This window comes from Strix aluco, chromosome 4 (genome assembly GCF_031877795.1).
Source record: "Strix aluco isolate bStrAlu1 chromosome 4, bStrAlu1.hap1, whole genome shotgun sequence".
Classification (NCBI taxonomy): domain Eukaryota; kingdom Metazoa; phylum Chordata; class Aves; order Strigiformes; family Strigidae; genus Strix; species Strix aluco.
Genome location: NC_133934.1, coordinates 31,603,723 through 31,623,473, shown reverse-complemented (window position 1 = coordinate 31,623,473; position 19,751 = coordinate 31,603,723). Strand labels below are relative to the sequence as shown.

At 40.2% G+C, this 19,751-nt stretch overlaps 1 protein-coding gene across 3 annotated transcripts in view; it reads right to left on the bottom strand.

The window, feature by feature from the left end:
• CRACD (capping protein inhibiting regulator of actin dynamics) overlaps positions 1–19,176 on the bottom strand; it is a 139,484-nt gene extending 120,308 nt beyond the window's left edge. For 2 of the 3 annotated variants that reach the window (XM_074822605.1, XM_074822609.1), the window contains exon 1: positions 18,967–19,176. The gene's annotated coding sequence lies outside the window, so the exon portion shown is untranslated. Of the gene's footprint in view, positions 1–18,570; positions 18,637–18,966 lie in introns of those variants that run through there. The other variant, XM_074822607.1, reaches the window with a different exon arrangement.
• Between the last annotated feature and the right edge of the window lie 575 nt (positions 19,177–19,751).

The following is a 19,751-nucleotide window of genomic DNA, read 5'->3' as shown; positions in this document are numbered from 1 at the left end:
TCAAACTAACCATACTGCAATCAAGGCTGCAAAAAGCCCAATTACATTTATCTTTAAAGTACCTGGTTCATGATAAATTACTTCAGTTGCATACATGGTGAAAATTATGCAAATATCAACTCTAACATGAGGACATTCCCTCTTCTCTATCACATAAGCATGCATTTTCACCTGAACTCTGAGATACCATATCCACTGCAAAATAGACAGCATGTTTCCTTTTTTAAAGTTACTTTTGTGGAAGAATAGTCATTTCAGCCTACTAATCTGCACCTGAATGTAATATTTTAAAAATAATCATCTTGTATTTATCTGGACAGAAAACTGACAATATTGGTAAATTGTTGAGTAAGGCTGATCTCCTTTTAAAAAGCTTAGGCAAACACAAGGTTTGGACAACCTAATTGCCCACCAAGAGCAAACCAATGGTTTTTATACTGTACATGCTTCATGCCTGTACCAATATCCTACTCAAGTCTGCAGTCTGTATAAGAGGCATAGTGACTTTTTCCTTGGGGTCACAGAATACATTTATGTAGATTCCAGCTTGTCATACAGTGCAGAGTCTTATGCCTCAGAGTGACTTGACTTACTCTGTTGTCTAGCATAGCACAATAGCCGCTTTCAACACCGAAACTCGTTTCTGACATTACATATATTGTCAACTCCATTTGCAAACAGCCAACTTGAAATGATCACTCTGGATGGAAAGCATGCCCAGCAAACTGGGGCTGCTTGACAGTGAGCCTACCTTTGAGAGCCGGGTCACACATTCACTGCTAAATTTTGTAGTTTGTCACATCTAATCTGTAATGTGCACAGCAAACCACTTAAGCACAAAAAACATCATACAAAACAGTATGATGCAAGGCACAGTCCGCTGATTCTCCCCACCATTTTGAAAGCTCTTCGTTTGCAATGGGCAGCTGTGCTTCTGCGACTCTGCTTGTTTGTCCTCTTGCATCATTTTCTTTTCATACGTTTGTCTTTCTGTTTCCCCTTTGTAGGGACAAAGTCAGCTTGAGGTCAGCATAACTAAAACTGACTTCTTGCTCTCAGGCATATCACTGTGACTTCTTATTTATTTTAGACAGTAAATGTAACATCTTTTTGGAACTGTCATAACTAAGTCATCACTTCTTGGAAGTCCTAGCAAGGATCAGATCCCTCTTCATCTACAAACCCAGAAATCTTAGCTGAGTCAAGCCTTGTTACCTTACATACCGACCAGAGAAACCTGTGTTTTCCTGGCCCAGCACAATGCAGTTCCAGCCTTACCGCTGTTAGTGGCTGTGCTGGTAGTTTTGGACACTACCAGAACAAATTTGTCATGGATATTAAACATGTGCATGCACAGGCATAGACAAACATATAACCCAAGATGCAACAACATCTTCAGGATCCTCTCTGCTTCTACATATGTCTTCGAGAGAAATTTATTCCTGTGGACTCCAGTTATACACCACCAACATACCACTTTGGTTGGTCCAGAAGCACAAACGATGTAATCAACTGCTGAGTTACCAGATATAGTGGTACAGGTGTTGCTGCATATATTTTCACAGATAATCAAGCAGAAGAACACAGTGGTTAACTGCTTAGCCTAAAGTTACACAAGTTTGTGAAAGCCAAGACTACAAAAAAGGTATTCGACTCTAACGCACAGTTCTGCATTTGTCAGTCTTTGGTCACAGCCAACCTGGTATTCCTCATTTGTCAACTTAATGTCCTAAGCCATTAACCATCCCCCACTGAGCATTAAGTCACTTGCATTGCTTTTCTTGAATCTACACATAGATAAGTTTTGTCTGCATGAAAAGGAAAAATATAATGAACAGTTTATGGACTTTAATTTTGGTGTAACCTAGATCAGTTACAAAACAACTTCAGTAAGTTGAGCTAAAACAGAAATAAAAAATATTCATGATACCTTTCAATTAAATCAGCTTTAAAATATCTTCTCACCAAACTGTCACTGGCTTTTCTGAAAGCCTTTTTCTAAAGCAGAAAATATTCTTCAGAGTGCTTTAGCAATTAGTAGTTGCAGAAAAAAAATACAACTCTTGCCTGAGACAGCAGACCTATTTCATGTGATAACCGTTTCACTTTTCCCTTTTTTAATGAGAATTTAGCTTTTTCAAGAAGCCCACAGCTATCAGAAGATCTACATCTCACTATTAAAAACCTAAATATTCTTCCTGGTTACATTAATGATAAGAAAGAAAAAGGGCAATATTAAGAAAACAGCTCTTTATGCACACACACACAAGCACAGGAGGACTCCAGCTCTTCCGTTAATAGTATATAATAGCATTCTATACCATTTTGTATTTTCTAACACGCTGGAAAACTCTCTCCTTGACTGCAGATGTCAACAACCTCCCCAATTACTCTTCCTTACTCCAGTACCTGAACCACCAGCTCTTGCTAAAAGGAGATCTGCCAGTTCAAGGAGAGCAGAGCACTGCCTTAGAAATATGCAACCCAAAGAAGAAGTGCTGAATGCTTTTCAGCAACAATGAGCACTGTAGTGCAGGCACACAGTGTGGGCAGATCCCCTATGCCAATGAAATGCCCATTGCTTTCAGTCCAGAGGAGGTCAACTACAAAAAGGACATATGTGCTTATGCTCCTAAAAGTAAATGGCTGTTCCTGGGGTAAACTTTCCACACAAGAGGAAAGACTGCCATTTTGCAATGGATATCAGCCTGCATACAAACATCAAAGCCACCTCCAATGACACAGAGAGGACATGCAAATAAGAGAGAGATTGTGACCCAGAGGCTGGAGAGCCTGGCTATGGGGCACAGGGCATCCCTCACACTGCCTGAGCCAACCTGTCCAGCCATCAGATAAGCAGAGAAAGGTTCTCTTTTTTTGATAGATCAGGACAGCCCATTGTATCTGCTGTATTTGCTCTGGAGAACACAGGTCTTTGATCAAAAGTGTTTTAATCTGGCAGTGTGAATTACATGGGTCCAAATTCCTCCACCTCCTGATGTAGTTTTTAAATGGATCCAATACTTCAGACAATTAGCAGAGTGCTACCCCAAAAATGTCTACATAGCCTTTAAGATCAGTCACCCATAATCAGGGATGGCACAATGCCAGCCAGCTGTGAACCAAGAAATGTGTGCCCCACTTAGCACAGTGCCCGCAGCCTCAAGCTGTAAGCCCAGATCCTCAGGAACGCTCTAAAGAAGTCACGCAATTTTTGGACTGGAGGATTTTTTTGGTGTCCTACCAACTTGGAGACCAGCTAGAGTTCACATTTACCTACAGAAAACTCCAAATAATCTGAAAGGTTTAATTATAATCTCCCCTTCACTAGCAATTGAAAACATAGTTTATATTGCTGGGGAAAATACTCCTCTATTCTTTCTTATTTTTCATGATGGCAATAACTGGCATGACACTAATGCTATATTCAGCTGTTCATAGTTAAAAATGGACACAGCACAGAGAAAAAAAAAAATCTTACTTTTGAGAAAAATGGGGGAGAATCTGAATTGATACAGTCTACTTGATTTGATTGAAGTTTAGGAACCTTGGCACAAAAGGTTTTCATACATTAAAAAAGAAAAAAGCTTTGAGAAACAAAGGCACCTAAACAGATGTAAATATTTATTTATTTATTTTACAAGACACAGTAATAGGTAATAGGTGATCAGGAAACTATTCACAGAAAGCTGTGCTAACAGGTGCTTTTGGTGGACATTATACATTATCCTGACATTTATCTGAGACTATTAAAGCCAGACCTGTGTCTTGAATAGCCTGTGTTGACCAGAGAATGCCCTCCATGTCCTTCAGTAAGGAAAACAGTGTGTCCAGGACTCACTGTAAATGTCTTTATGAACAGGAGATCTGTCACAGTACATGAAATATCAAAATGTAAAGTTAGTATCCCCTTAACAGAGATTAGAATTTATAGATAAAAAATATTATTCTCTATATTCTATATTATTTTCTACATATATTCTATAGATAGAATTTTCTCTATTCTAATGTCTCTCTAGCAGACATTAGCATTTATAGAGAAAAATTACTTTTCTTAAAGCATTCTTCTCTACTGAACTGTTATCTGATATGTACTAGAGTTATAAACATCAAATCACTGTAGCATGTATTAACCTACAAACCATTTCTTGTTATAATAGCAAAAAGCCATGGTACCAGTGTATTAAGTATGGTCTTAATGCATTAAGTAATAGTTGAGCAAAAATACAAGCATTAGACAGATAATCAATGAGAGTTAGATTTGCCTTAGGCACTAAATACACTTTATTACACCGTCTTCCAAAGTGTTTTCATATGAAGAACAAATAACCTATATAGTGAAAACATTTCATTTCATACCATGAACCAGTTTTGCATTCCCCCTTTAGATGTTTTTTATGCAAAAAGAGAGAAAAAGTATCCACTATGTAAACAGATGTGTATTTTTATTGGCCTTGATGCTTACTGTGAAGTCTGCTGTGTGGCTCAGTGCTTATTTACACTCTAAAGCACTGGAAAGAACCCGAGTTTCACAGAGTCAGTCCCAGTGCTTCCTCCATTAGAAAAATGATTTGGTTTTAAATCAACCCATCTCCCTAGGCATAGAACAGATGTACACATCAACAATACAAAATACTAATGAATAAGTTTGTATGGAAGAATTAATGACTGTCAATAAACATTAGTTCTTTAAATATTTAGAAAATAAAGAATATTTTGCAAGGCAAATGAGGGAATGTGATTTCTCTGTTGCTAAATAAAAAAAATATTAATAATGTTGAACATTATGACACTGTAATCCCAGGGAAGATGCAAAATATTAGTGCAGCTTGTAGAAGATAAAATAAAAACATGAATACCGATTATTTTTTGAGAAGACTCCATGCCAAATAAGACTAGACTGTATGAAAGAATGAGAGTATGTATTGCACATCAACAAAATCTTAGGCATTCCCTCATCAGAAAAAGGAAAAAAAACGAATTAGGTACAAATTACAAGAATAACAGCAACTCAGGGAAAGAACAGAAGTACCATGGTCAGTCAGGTAGAAGCAACGTATGTGGCTGACAAGAGAGCAAATTATGTGCAGCACTATGCTGCTTCTTCTTTTAATCTTTTATAAACTTAACAGAGCGTTTTACAGGGAGGATAAAACCCGCTGACCGGTGGAGCCATCCCAGCAGTGGCATTCCCTCATGCTCAGCAGGGCTTTACTGCCTTTTTATCAGGGAACCGGGCCAGCAGCTGCCTGTGCCAGGACTGAGGGACCTATGCAAGGACAGAAATGTATCACATATTTTAGACTTATATCAGAATTTTTGCCATTTAAGTGAGAAAACTGTCGTGTCTTTTATCGCTAACTGCATGCATTTTCCCTGTGTGTAAAATAAAGATACATTTATCAGGGGGGTCTAGGTTCAGAAGAGCAGACCAAGAGGTTACCTTGAGAATCATCTGAAGCGGCAATTTTAAAATTACCTAAATATAAATCACCTAAAGTGCTATTTTAAAAGCCCAGTGTCTGTGCCTGCACGCTGCTTTCTCCCCAGCCTGACCACACACACCAAATTCACATGGCTATCAACTTCAGAAGAAGCCCACATACTTCTCCCTCCATGGGAAGGATGAAGGAGCAGACAGAACATCCAAAATGTATAGCCTCTTTCTTGTACATCACCTTGGGCAGTGAGGTTGTCCTCCCTACTTTTTAAACCTACTAATCAGCTGCAGTTCATATATTTCCTTTTAGCATTATTTTAATATAACTGACCAAGCAGACTTCCAGATCTTAGTGAAGGATAAAAAAAGCCCAACAAAAATAGCTAGGAGTCAGACCTCTACCCGAGTGCAAAATGCCCCTCTAATGAGGTTCATAAGGCACCTGATGAGTTAAACTAAAGGTCACAGTTGCTGACACCATCACCCATGTCTAGGATCTGTACATGCAAGCTGTCGTACTTGACACCAGTATCAACTCTGATATGTGATTTATGCAAAAGTAACTGAGAAATAATAAAACACTAGCAGAATTAATTATAGGGAAAAAAATAATTGCACAGCTTATGAGACATTCAAACTTCTTTAGAAAAGGATGAAAGGGTCAAAATGGAAGCTGGAAAGTGATGCTAAAATAAGTAAGGAACTGGCTAGTCTAAGTCTTCTGATATTCTTAAGTTTAGCGGTATTCTGCAAAATTCATACGACACCAACATTCTTCCTGGCAACGTCACTGACAGTATGTGACAGTAGTGTTTTGCTTTCCTGAAGCTCAAAGTTGCCATAAGACATTAATTCCTCTACTAAAATCCAAAAACTCAAAGCCAGAAAATGCAGCCACTTAACCTATGGATTCACCACATAGCTATTTCAACATACTGGTGTGACTCCATTCCTGCTCTGAAAACCTTCATCAGAAGTCAAGAGCTGACCACAAGCTACCTGCAGTTGTTTGCAGCCATCTGCATCTGCTTCTCACTTCACAGGGGATCTCTGGTAGTGTTTAACAAATATCAAAGGTAAACATCACTGGAATGTTTTTGGAGGGCAACCTTTGAACAGTAAAAGAAGAAAAGAGCTCTCTTTCTTCAGTTACCAACTCCAGAAGATTACAAGGTGCCAGCACATGGTGTAATCAGTCTGTATTTTTCGGATTTAAATCACCCAATGAAAACAGCCATTCAGCTTTTTATTCCTCAAGTTTTCATTGAAACAGAAGACTGCTTCCCATCTCCATATACCAAGAGATTAAAAAGTAAAATATATTGATATGTTTCTCAAAGAAATGAATGTATTTAGCTTCCTACCTCCGTAGGAAAAGTCTGACATCAGTTATTTGCTTACCCATCTCAGTTAAGCACTACATAATAATAATCAATGCAGTTCATCACTTGCCATGCAACACTGCTAAATACTTGCTATTATATTATTATTATAAATTTGTGAAATTTGATAGCTTAATTATTGACATTTAATAACTCATTATAACAAGAAGGTTTTTCTGCAACTTTAAAAGATTATCTGGAAAAAAAGCCCAAGCTGCCTCTTTTCTGTTGACCAGACCAACAATGCACATGTCCTACAAATGTAATTAACAGTGCTTTACAAAAAAAAAAAAAAACAAAAAAAATCACACTTGAAGTCAGGAAGGGGCATTCAACAGAAACCCAAGTGGCCTCTTTGTTTGCAGACTGACAGGTTAACAAAAACTTCTGGGTTTAAAATCACAGGAGAGAGGTGAAACTTTTAAGTGATAAGAGAACAATGGGTAATTGCAATTAATTGCTGAGAAGTGCAAAACTAGCACCGAAGTCGAAGTCCCTGAGGGTGCGAAGAGCAGAGGCAGAATTCAGCACGAGCTCCATCCATAGAGCACTGAGACCAAAAGCAAACACATACAAAGCAGCACGCGTGGAGGTCACCAGATAACAGTTTAAATGATTAAACACTCCCAGAGACCTTCCCAGCCCCAGTCCTGAAGCATTTGCAGGTCTATTTGTGATGGCACAGCTATCTATTTCCTTAAATTCTGGCACCATCAACCTTTCCCACTGGACCAAATCTCTCAGATTTGAGACCACTGACACTCCTCAAGAAACAGCAATAAAAACATACATGGAAGAGTAACTCATGGTTCCCCAGGTGCCAAGCTGACCCCACCACCTCCTTCTTAGCAGACTTCACTTTTGAAGTACATAACAGAAACTCAGAGGCCCTTTGGCTCTTTCCTCAAACAAATCTGGCACAGCTCCTGCAAGCACCATTGACCATGTAGTGAAACCTTGCACGTGCTGCCTCTGCTCCCACGCTGGTGTGTATCTCTCTTCTGCTGAAATCCCCTTTCCCAGTACTAGCTGGGATGGCAGTGCAGTGAGGTGGCTTTTTAAGCAGGTACTGTAAGCTGCTATTTGCCCAGGGACTGCAGAACCAAGATTAGGCAGGCTAGTGCTGGTCCATGAAATCATGGTCTGTGAAGTGATTTCCCTAACATGTTATTCTGGATAATCATTAATTATATGATTTATTAATTTATATTTAACAATACACTTGTGGCTTTATATATACACACACATTTACTGTGTTATAATATTTTCATAAATACATTATTATATAATTTCATAGGTCTTAATAATTAGCACCACAGATGTAGACTCTCCATTTGGAAAAATACTATTAGTGCCAGAAATCTTTCTGTATTTGTATCTTTGTTGAGGATAAAAAGAACAAAAAACCCCAACAAAACAGAAAAGACAGGATTCTTTGGGAAGTGGGGGTTGTTTGTTCATTTGGAAGAGAGGATAGAAGGGAATAAAACTGATTTACTAAATGACAGAGTTAAAGCCAAGCCAAAGAGTTTCTTAGGGTGTTTCCCCTGTTATCCCCATTTTCTTTCTGTTTCATTGTGGGTGAAAGCAACTTCACAAGCTGAGTGCTGAACTTACAGTGTTCTAAAGCTTTGAATGATGAACTCAGTATTGTATCCTAAATTATACAGCACTGCCAGGCTGGACTGAAGAGTAAAAAAAGCCTTGTCAATAGTTTTCTCTGATTTTTTTTTTTTCTTTGCCTACTAGATAGCAAGATTGAGATTTGGGGTTTGTTTTAAGAAATACTTTTTCTTTAGAAATGTAGTCAAATTTCCTTCACATTCATTTAGGGTTATCTGCAATTTTTTTTTTTTAATTTTATTTTAAAATTAAGTTTTTCTGAAAATCCGAAGCATGTCAGTATAGCTATATAGAACATTAGCTGTGCCTCTAAAATGTTCATATTTTGGCTAAGTCATTCTGAGGTTTGAGGCCTTCATGGTCCAAGTGAAGAAAATGCCTAAGATGAAGAGTAAAGTGAATTATAGAGAGCAGCTATGAAGAACAGGAGACATCTACTTGACACCCTCAGATTGACCAAAAAAAAAGCAAAACACTGCACAAATTTATTCAGTGATACACAAACAATATGATATTGCACCCAAAACACACCTAAAATCATTATTATTCATGAGATAAGTACTAACAGGTTAGAGAATAGAAAAACTGAAGCTGACTTAATGGCCAGTTAGGCAACATTTTTCTTCTTGTTTAGAAACAAAGGCTTGATTTGCCACACAGTAGTCATGCTCTGCTCTGAAGACCAAATGATTCATTTCCTCACAGACCTTTCTAGTGCAGTCAGTAGTGTATCATCAGTATGCTTCATGTAGGCTCTAGCCATGCAGATCTAGACACAGATCTACAGTATATATTTATAATTTATAGAACATATCTTTATATAGAAAAGATTAAATTATGTTAATTATTACAGCTGTGCAACTGAAGTAGGGGCAAGCTTAAGAATGACACCTAATAGCTACAAAAAATGAAAAAACAGTGCTACTCATGTGGGGAACCTGCATTAATAGTTTGCATATGACAAAAGTAATGAATTTAAATTTGTAAGAGCTACACAATAAAAGATCATAATCAACAGCAGAGTCCATGATACAATCTGTAAAGAACTGACTAGGTATACATAATGGAGAGTCATTGTTTGGGCTTTTGTGGGTTTACTGCTGGACACTTGGACTCTGTTGTGCATTACAGGATACTGTTACGTTTGCCACATGAAATAAAGTTCTGCAAAAAGAAATGTGCATGACAAATTCAATATGCAACTCAGTTGTGTGGTTGGGTGAAAATGTGCAAGTCTGGTCCCCGAGAGAAGTGGGATTAGACACCTGTGGTCAGTCATGTCCTGTGCCATGAGTGAGGAGCAATACCATAGAGTGTAAATTTCAGAGAGCCAAAGGCCCAAAGATCAGAAGTAGCCAGTGAGACAGACTTGTCATTGTGACAAATTCTGATGGGAAGAGTCAACACTGCAGAGCACCCTGAAAGCAAGGAGGATGTTTTCGTCCAAATAGGCAGAAGCAGAGCCACACATGAAATTATGGTAAAAACACCGTCACTAATTTTGGGTGTCCAATTTAAAATATCTATGCTTGCTTTTTTGAGACTACTTAATGCTATACGGTTATTGACACATTTAAAACACAACCATTGACTGCAGTCAGTTATAATGTTAAGCAATTCTATTAAATTAATTTAATTAAAATGAATTAAAATTATTTAAAACTCCTAACTGAGGCACCTACAAACTGAAGAACACTGAATTTAGGATCCCATGTTAGTTTAAGTGACATAGAGGTAGACAGAAAACCCATGGAGATGGAAAGGAAAGTCACTTACCAACAACTGGAGTTTCTTCAAGGTATATAGTCTTATGTTCACATTCACATACTCAGTGTATGTATGTAAACAAACTCTTCGGTAAAAAACCCCCTTTGACTCCAGCATTACCCATGAGCAGCATGCTCCTTATCCCTCTGTCGCTATGGAAAACAAGACTGACTTTAAAATCTCAGTTCCAAAAATCAGTTCTTAAAATGCCGTCCTACTCATGGTCCATTGGTTTGAAGTGATTCAGATCATCTGCTGGACGACACAGGGCCCATGAGACAAAAATTACGGTTTGATGATCTGGCACTGGATGAACAGATACCAAGTCTCAATAAATTCTTGACAAAAGAAGAGATGAGGGTGACGGATAAAGAGGCATTCCTACCAAAATATTGAACGGGACTTTCCATAATCCAAAAAGAGTTCAAATCTGACCACAAAATTGCAGTCAACCTGCCACCAGGAATCCTTTCAAGTCATGACAGTACAAAGCCAAATGTAACGCTTGCAAATTTGCGTATATCACAAGGTTCACCTAAATATACAGTCATGTTCACATAAGCAGAGACTCCTATCTTGTCTTGTGCTGACAAAACATGAACTGTAAGCGAAGTAGAGTAAGCAGAATATATCCTCCATTCCTCAGTGGACCTACCTCCAGGTCAGCTGCCAGTCATCAAATCTAGGACAATACTTGCAAAGCCTGGCTTGCAGTGCACCATTAGATGAGATGCTTCTCATGTTCAGTGTAACAGCCAAAGAACCAAAGCTACAGAAAGTGAGCTGCAGAAGCTCTATTCCTGCCCAGGAGAACTGCCCTTTGCTAATCAGTCACTGCTGTAAGGATGCAAGAGCCATCCCATGCACCTGAAAATTAACAACCATTGTCACAAATATCCTGGAAGAGAATCTGAGAGCCACCTAGAGTGGAAATGGTGTTACCCTGTATTGCTTTTGGATCCAGACTACAGCAAATTGAAGGTGATTTCTCAAACCAGTCAAGCTGCAATTTGTAAATAAGCCCGCTGCAGATAAAATGATGTAAAATGCGGTCTAGCAGCTAATGCCACTGTCACCGTTCTATTTGACAAACAAAAGCATTCGGGGTCCTGTCAGAGTCACAAATGGGTCTTCACATTCTCTTTCACTCTGACAATGTAGACTAGTTCCAAGAAAACACCTGGGCTGAGAAAAAATTACTTCAGTGACCCTTCTGGCCTGCAGCACAGTTCCCCTTTATTGATGCAGCCTCTGGTTGAAAAGGCTCCTGAAGAGGCCCAGGAAAGGTGAGCTTTAAGGCTGCAGGAGTCCATCCTTTAACTGCTGGAAAGGGTTTTCCAACAGGCAGTGTCCAAGGGGATGTAACCCCAGGTCAAATGGAGCCTTCACTTCACATATGAAGAAACATTTGTGTGCTCCAAAGCTTACCTACTTTTTTTTCCCCCCATCTTATCAGAGGAAATACAATGACCCAAAGCATGCAGTTTGTCAAATATCAGATGTTGGTATCAGGATACCAGACCCCAGTAACTCATGACAGTGTTCAGCAGGCTGTGTGGGTAGCTGAAAGATTAATCTACTTGCCAGAAAAAACATAGCAGGGTTGTTTAGTACAACCCACCCTTGAGCTGTCAACAGGGGATGTTGGAACAGGGTGGTTGGGAAGAACATCAAAACCTACATGTACGAGCTGAGGGTGCCTGTCCTTCCTCCAAACATGAGCAGCAAATGAAGCAGTGACTGCCAAAGTTTCTGGGCTGAGAGCAGTATGGCACCGTTCATCATTACAGCCCCCAGATGGGCTGCGTAGGCTACTGCAAAATATCTACCAAGCTTGGAACAGGATCCTGAAAGAAAAATCAGCCTCATTTTTTTTCTTAGCCACTTAGGTACTCTCACAGCTCCGTGAAGCCCAAGTACAAGGTTTCTCCTCAAGAAAGGTATGAAAAAGTGCCTTATGTACCACTAGAAGCAGAAATGTGAAGGAAAAGCTCTTGTCTTTTGATCTTCTTGCCATAAGAGGCAGCTCTTTTTCATGTCATTTGCAAGGGTTGGGAGGTACTGATGCTTCACAACTGGGCTATGTGGGAATTAGGACCTGGTCTTTTATGTACATCACTATTACCCACTGAAGCAAAAAAACAAATATTTTAAAAAGTCACAATTGCAATAGCAAGCCTTAATTAGTTTTTGGTGCCTTTAGCTAAGCTTTTTATTTGAGTGTGTGAAAAATGTCTAATTAACATTTAATTAACATTTCTGCCTCAATTTCTCCAAATATCTTCTTCCACAACAAATGCCACAGATGCCAGAGACCACAGCTTCCTTCAGTACACAGCTGTGATTCACACTGAGGGCAGATCCACTCTGTGCACTCAGTAAAGCTTGGGTTATGTGAGCAAAAGAACATTCAGTAATATAATTAAAGATTGAAATAAAATAAATATATGCAGAGGCTAAATCCTTACAAGGGCACTTTAGTTCTGGCACTTCCTTTCTTTCACTTGCAAATCTGGCAATCCCCTTTGTCAAAAAAAAAAAAAAAAAAAAAAAGATTGAAAAATGCTTCTTTTGCATCTTTTATTTTGCACACCCAACCAGGAGCAGTACAGTCTTTACATCCCCAGCACTGATCTCTGTTATCTGAGATAACAGAACAGCTGATTGCAGTAACAGGTGGTCATTCTCCACTCAAAAAGACCAAGAAATCACTTATGATGGATCTCCCAAAGCACGAATACTAAGACAAAACCATGGGCTCTCAGCTAAGATTTAGAAGACCATGTAATCTTCAGAAGAAAGACTCTTCGCCATTTTCTTCCAACCTTTAATTACTTCTGTCCCATAGTCTCCAACACGACTTTCCCAGTCATGTGATTTCATCTTCCTTGGGTCTTTGTCATCTTCTCCTTACTTTCACAATCCCAGTTTGCACTTGTCAAGGCTTGTCCCAAGGTATATTGGGAGTCTCTGCCAGCAGCCTGACTTTCCACCTACTAGCTTGCCCCATATCCTACTCCTTACCAATTCCCAGTCATCTGCCCCAAAGTCTTAGCTCCCCTTCACATTCTTCATGTCCCATGTTCATGTACTATCCTACTCATCACATAGTCCAGTTTCTTGTGAGATCTGTACTCATGCTCTCCAATCCTCCTCTTCCCTATGCCACTTGGTTCTCAGATTCCTCCCAAAGCCACCTGGCCCTTTGATCCCTCACACTTTCTACCCAAGGACCAGCAGAGGAACCACTATGAAAGAAGAGAGGAGCGGATGTCAGATTTGATCCTAAGCAAGAGATTACAAGGAAAGTTCTGAACCTCTCTGCTCACACACCTGCTCACTTTGGAGACATCACATACAGGCAATCCTGCCACAACATTCATGAGGGGACAAGGTACAACCTGGTCAACACCAGGAGCATAGATGTTGAGGATTCATAAGGCTAGAAGAGACCTCAAAGAGTAATGTGTTCCACCACACTGCTCCAGAAAGGTTTCAACTATATCTATGTTGTTCCTGAGTAATATTCAAACAGCTTTTAATGATGCTAAAATCCTGAAAATCCCAATTCATCTGTTCCATTGCTTTAGTTTCATTAATGCTGAACCCATTCTGTATCATCTGGTTGAGCACAGGCATGGAGGACACTTCTTCACAACAGCTTTGTGACATTTGAAAGTTATCATGTCTTGTTCACCCTGCCACTCTTCTTTCATTGGAGCTGAAACAATTCCAGACCTTTCAACCTTCCTTTACAGGCCATATTTTCTAAATCTTCTCCTCTGGATTCTTTCCAGTTCATCCACATCTTTCTTGAAGTGTGCACCCCAACCAGATATGGTGTTACCGCTGAGGAGGACTATTGCATGGAGTGGAAGTGTCACTTCTTGTGTCTTCCATGCTGGTGTCCTATCTATATATCACGATACGATGTTTGTCTTTATTGCAGCAGCTTCTCAAGTAATCTACCATAAACCACAGGTCTTCTAAAGAATTACCACCTAATCGCTTCCTTATACAGCTGATAACGACAATTATCTTTGTCCTGTTGAATAACTTAATTTTAATTCCCTCTAGTATATTCACAGTCCTTCTCTGATTAGATGTCAACCGCAGATGTAGCGAGCACCACTGTGGCCACTACTGAAAATACTCTGTAGTACTGGGTGTTGAATAAACGTGCAATCTCTCATTTTATTTGCTAAAGTTCTCACAGGTGAATGTGTAAAAACTACAATAATCTGAAGACATAAGACAGAAAATTTGGGCAGGTTTTCACAAACACAGTGAAAGTGCAGAACTCTGACAACAGGACACTGCCTTAGCAGGATCTGTAGCCTAGATACAAAGCAGAATGACAATACCGTATTTCCAAAAGAACTTAGGATTTTTATGATTTTTTTTTAACGAGGCAAAACAATTAGTCTAATTCTCAATCATTTAGCTGAATTTAAATAAAAATTAGCCTGAGGCACAAAGACATGTGATGAACTACAACCCACATGGTTAAAACTTGGCAAAGTTATAGGCAACAGAAAAGCGGTTTTACAATGGGGAGGACAGTTCAATTTTGTTGGCAGATGGTGCCACCCAACCCAACTATATCACGTGTGCACCAACAGATACCCACACATACTGTGGATTCACACGGGTTTCTATCACTATTTTTCTCTTCTGGGCCAAACTGTTCCTCACATCATTGTAATTGTACCTTTGTGTGTGTATGTGTGTGCGCGCGCACGCTAAAGAGTTCCAAATGTGGCTTTATTAAATGTGGCCACAGAGAAAGACAGCATGTTACTTTGAAGAAAATCAACTTTCTTTGAAGAGCAACATGAAAGTCAGTATCTTGTACGGATCAGTTCACTTTAATTCTTTTCATCACACTCCCTCCACTTTTCAGCTTTACAATAAACGTAATCGCTTACGTGCAGCATCCTCCTACAGAAGCCTCACCACAAATCACTAGATTGAGCTGCTTTATGAAGCTGCCCAAGTCTGACTGCTGACTTTCAAAACATGCTGAGTAATGAAAGAGATGTTCAAGGAGGTCAGCAACGTACACAGCATTTTGCACACCTGAACGCTAAAGTGCGAGGAAAGCTTTTACTTATTTGGATCATCGTATCATTTTTCTTAAGGCAATAAATGTGAAGAAAATAAAGCCTGCATATGTGTTATTATTGAAATGATAAGGTTAACCATGTCAAAACATCACTGGGATGTGAAGCATTTCACTTAACCAACACAGAGAGTCAAATCAGTTACCGCAAATGAAGGTAGTCAACAGAAAAGTCGTAACTACCCTTACTTAGCTATATCACTCACTCCCATGAACTAAAATCAGCTGAATATGACAGTATTTTCTTAAATGGCCTTGTTAGAGGCATGAAACTTGTATTTCTGTAATTTGGCATACAGCATGCATACACAAAGGAGAAACTGAACCATCTAAAAATGTATCTATGCACTTTATACATTTATAGTAGCATCTGAATCATCATCACTTAAGGTGTTGTGCAACTGCAGCATAAGCCACTTACCCAGGATAACATGCAGCAAGATCTTTACATTTTTCTCCCCACCAAACTTAATTAACAAATCACCATGATTCACCCCATGTGACACACTGGCTCTTGAACAGTATTAATTAAAAATCATTTGTTACAAGTCAATTTTATTTCTTTGGAAGACTTCATCGGTATAAGTGTAAATGCTGAATGCAAAGTAAGGGTAAATGCTGTGTGCGTCTGACAAAATATATTCTGGTTCTTAATCAAAGAAATTGTGTGATATGCAATGCAGAGAATCAAAAGGAGCGAAAGTCCCTTCAGGAAGTGATGGGAAACAATAAGTGTAAGATCTACACAACAACTCATTGTTTCCTAAAGACAGAGCTCACAGAGTCTCCATGGAAACAAACACACTTTTTATCCATCACTAACTGATTTAAATAATAGATTAAAAAAATAGAATTTGGTCCCTCCACTGGAAGCATTAATGTAATTAAAGTTAACACTGTAACGTTAGGTTACTTTCTATCACATTCTTCAAAACCAATGAATTCTACTCTAACGTGCACTTCATATAACTGAATCTTATTCAAATACATGGGATCAATGACAAGATATAGGTGTTTAGAGCATCTCAACATTTACATCACACTGATGGAAGCTATTATGCAACTACATTGCCCTGAGTCTGTTCACTCTAAAGAAATCAACTGTACTTTTCTAACATGCCAGTAGTAGGCTTATCCATACTTGTTATAACTCTTTTATTTGGGCCTTTACGGAATAAAGACTGTGCATTGATTTTGTGCGAGGGAAAAAAAAAAATCCCTCTTAACAATCAGATTCAGCGATTTCCAAATATGAATAATTCAGAATATGAAAAAAAAAATCTTTTTCTTCTCTTGGCTTGTGAGAAAAAAAGTCAAAACACAGTCGTTTCAGCTTATGCTGTCTATACAAAAATTCTGTTTATGTTAGACTTCATTGTAAACCAACAACCAAATATATTCATATTCAGAAACTCATCATCACATTTCAGTCAACGCTTATTATACCATGCATTTCTTATTTAAAAAGAGCTTACCTGACACATCTACAGTAGAAATATATTGAAATAACCCTACTACATCACTCACACAGATATATCAATTTTCAGTGACTGAGATACCCGGCAAAACAGTATTCACAGTGACTAAGAGACAAAGCAGAAGAAACCATGGAAGTTACTCTTATTGCTGTAATCAGAAGTGTGGAACTAAAAAGGCTGCATTTTAGTATCTGCAATTAAATATTATTGCCAAAGTAACAGTCCCTTTTAAAAGTAAATATATTTTGTTCAAGTTTTCAGGAACTGGATGTTAAAAAAAGATTTTTACCTAATGCATTACCAATTCACCACTGCTACTATCTACATAACCTCACAAGACAACAGACCAAAATAAGATGTATAAGGAATAAATGTAGGGAAAAAAAAAAAAAGAGACAAAAAAGTCAATGTCTTCGCACAGAACACAGCAAAACATTCATACTTTACACCAACCGTGTTTGCTACCAATGCACTTTTAAAAATCCCATTATACAGCGTATAGGAAAAAATAATCATTGCTCATGAGTGTGAAGCAATCCTCTCTAAAATGCAGGATTGCCCAAATGGATATTTGAAAAGGGTCCTTCATTTTAGAACAGGATGCTCCGAGATACATTTTCCTATTGGAGAGAAAACACCTAATAACAACGAGCAGCAATCTCTTCACTACGTGCCGTATTTATTAATAGAGATTTCAAGGTAATTCTTGTTATTATCATCAAACTGGGACATAAATAAATATACAAATCACTTTCATATAAAGTTTCGATACACTTCACGGTGTTACATTCAAGCTCATTGTTGCAATGAACTATTCAAAACCAAACACCTCTAATCTGATAAATTGATAGCAGCCAAGGAAGAGCTGGATTTGTCAAATTGATGAATTCCTGACCTGGATTCAAACCACATAAAGTAAGTCATATGCAGAACTGCTAACTACTGCCTATATTAAAAAATATCAATAGCTTTGCTGAAGAAACTCACCATAACATTTATGCCCACTGATTGATATTTTGATATAGTTAACAGAACCTATTGTCTATGCAAGGTGCAATTAGAATTATTTCGGTGATGGGTATTTCTTGAGTGTGCATTACTAAATACCGAATAAAAGTCAGTTCTTACTCCAATTTATCATCTTTAATCTGTCTAAAATACAGGACCTGCTACATGTTACTGCTATCGGGTAGATTAAATAGCTCGGATTCCAAGAAAAGAGCTCTTCTCGTACAATTGTTATACACCATTTAAGGTATGTACAGAAAATCTGTTTGGGAATGTATTTAATTATATTATCTATATCTCTATTATTAACAGAATACCTGTTATTAGGCCTGTGGTTGCAAATTACTCTTTCCTTTCTCCGTGCCCCCATCCCCCATCCACCCAACAGATCACTTTCAGTGCCATTATTGTCAGGCGTATTAAATTTTCAGGATGCACAGTTGTGGTTTCCAGGTCTCTATTTACCCCTTGAACTGTGTTTTTAACTGGACATTTTTACACTTAAAATGACAAGAGTGGAGGCATACTACTGTTTTGCATACTACAACTACAGAGAAGGAGATTTGTAACTGACTCATGGTAATACCAGCAAAATTAATTAAAAAGCCCCAGACCTCATTCGTTAAAAATCTGTTAATGACATAGAAAAGATTTGTGTTACACATACTTCTATCTCTAAAATAGACATTTTCTAAGGGGATTGTGTAAGCCAACAGCTTCCCGTGCAAAATAATATTACCTCTAGCTTACCTGCTCCAGTTCTTAAGGAAAGGATAAGAAACAGAAACGACGTGCCACTGCCTTTCAACCGTGAAAAGCAGCAGATTTCATAGCTCATTAAAACGGGGCGGCAGTTGTATGATAAATGGCTTACGGGAGCTTAAACAAAGCAATGCTGCTCTGGAGAAGCATCGTGTGAAACAAAGTCATCTTTCTGACAGCTCCTGCTTTTCAGCAAAGCTGAAATAATACGGGACTCTCTGGGAAGATGCTAACAAAGGAGAAGCAGGAGGAACTGGGAAGAGCCAGCCCAGCCATTCAACTCCCCGGCAGCAATGAAGTAGCGCCTTCCGAAAAGCACCCGCACGGCTCGGTGCACCTGTCACCGAACAAAGGCGCCGAACATCGCCGGTAGCCACCACTTACCCGGGCTGCTTTCCTGGCTCGCCTCCCGCCGCCGCTCGCGTTAGGCACCGCCGCGCCCGCTCCTCGTCGGCACCATCCGGCGAGACGCGCCGCGGAGGCAGCGCCGGCCCGGCGGGCAGCACCGAGCGGCCGGGGGCCGGGAGCCGGGCGGGCACCCCCCCTCGCCGCCAGCACACCAGCCGGCGACCCCGCACGGCCAACGCTCCCGCGGCCCGGCGAGGGCTGCGCCGAGGCAAAGCGCTGCCGCCGCCCGAGGGGGGAGGTCGGTGGGGGCGCGGATTCGGGCTGCGGCGACGCTCCCTCCCGCTGCGAGCAGCGCGGCGGCGGTTGCGCGGGGCAGGGGGGCGGACGGACCGACGGGCGGGCGGAGGGCAGGGTCCTTCCTACCCGCTCTCCCTCTCCGCGCTGCCAGAAGGGAAGAGCCGCTGGCTCCTACCGGCGCGGGCTGCCGCAGCCGCCGCCGCCCAGCCCGTCGGATGCCGCCCCATGCCAGCGCGGCCGCCGCCGCTCACGGGCGCCCCGCAGCGCCGCGCCCCCGCCCAGCCCCGGGCCCGGGCCCGGGCTCAGCCCCAACCCCAGCCCCTACCCCTGTCCCTGTCCCTGCCCCCGCCCAGACCTTGCCCAACCCCGGGACCGGGACCGGCCCAAACCCCAGCCCCTCCCGAATCTCTGCCTTCACCCCCAGCCCCTCCCGGATCACTGCCTTCGCTCTCAAACTAGCAGCGTTCGGCTCCTTTTGTTGGGAAGGAAGGAATTTATCCGGATTCAGCGGCATCCCGGCTCTG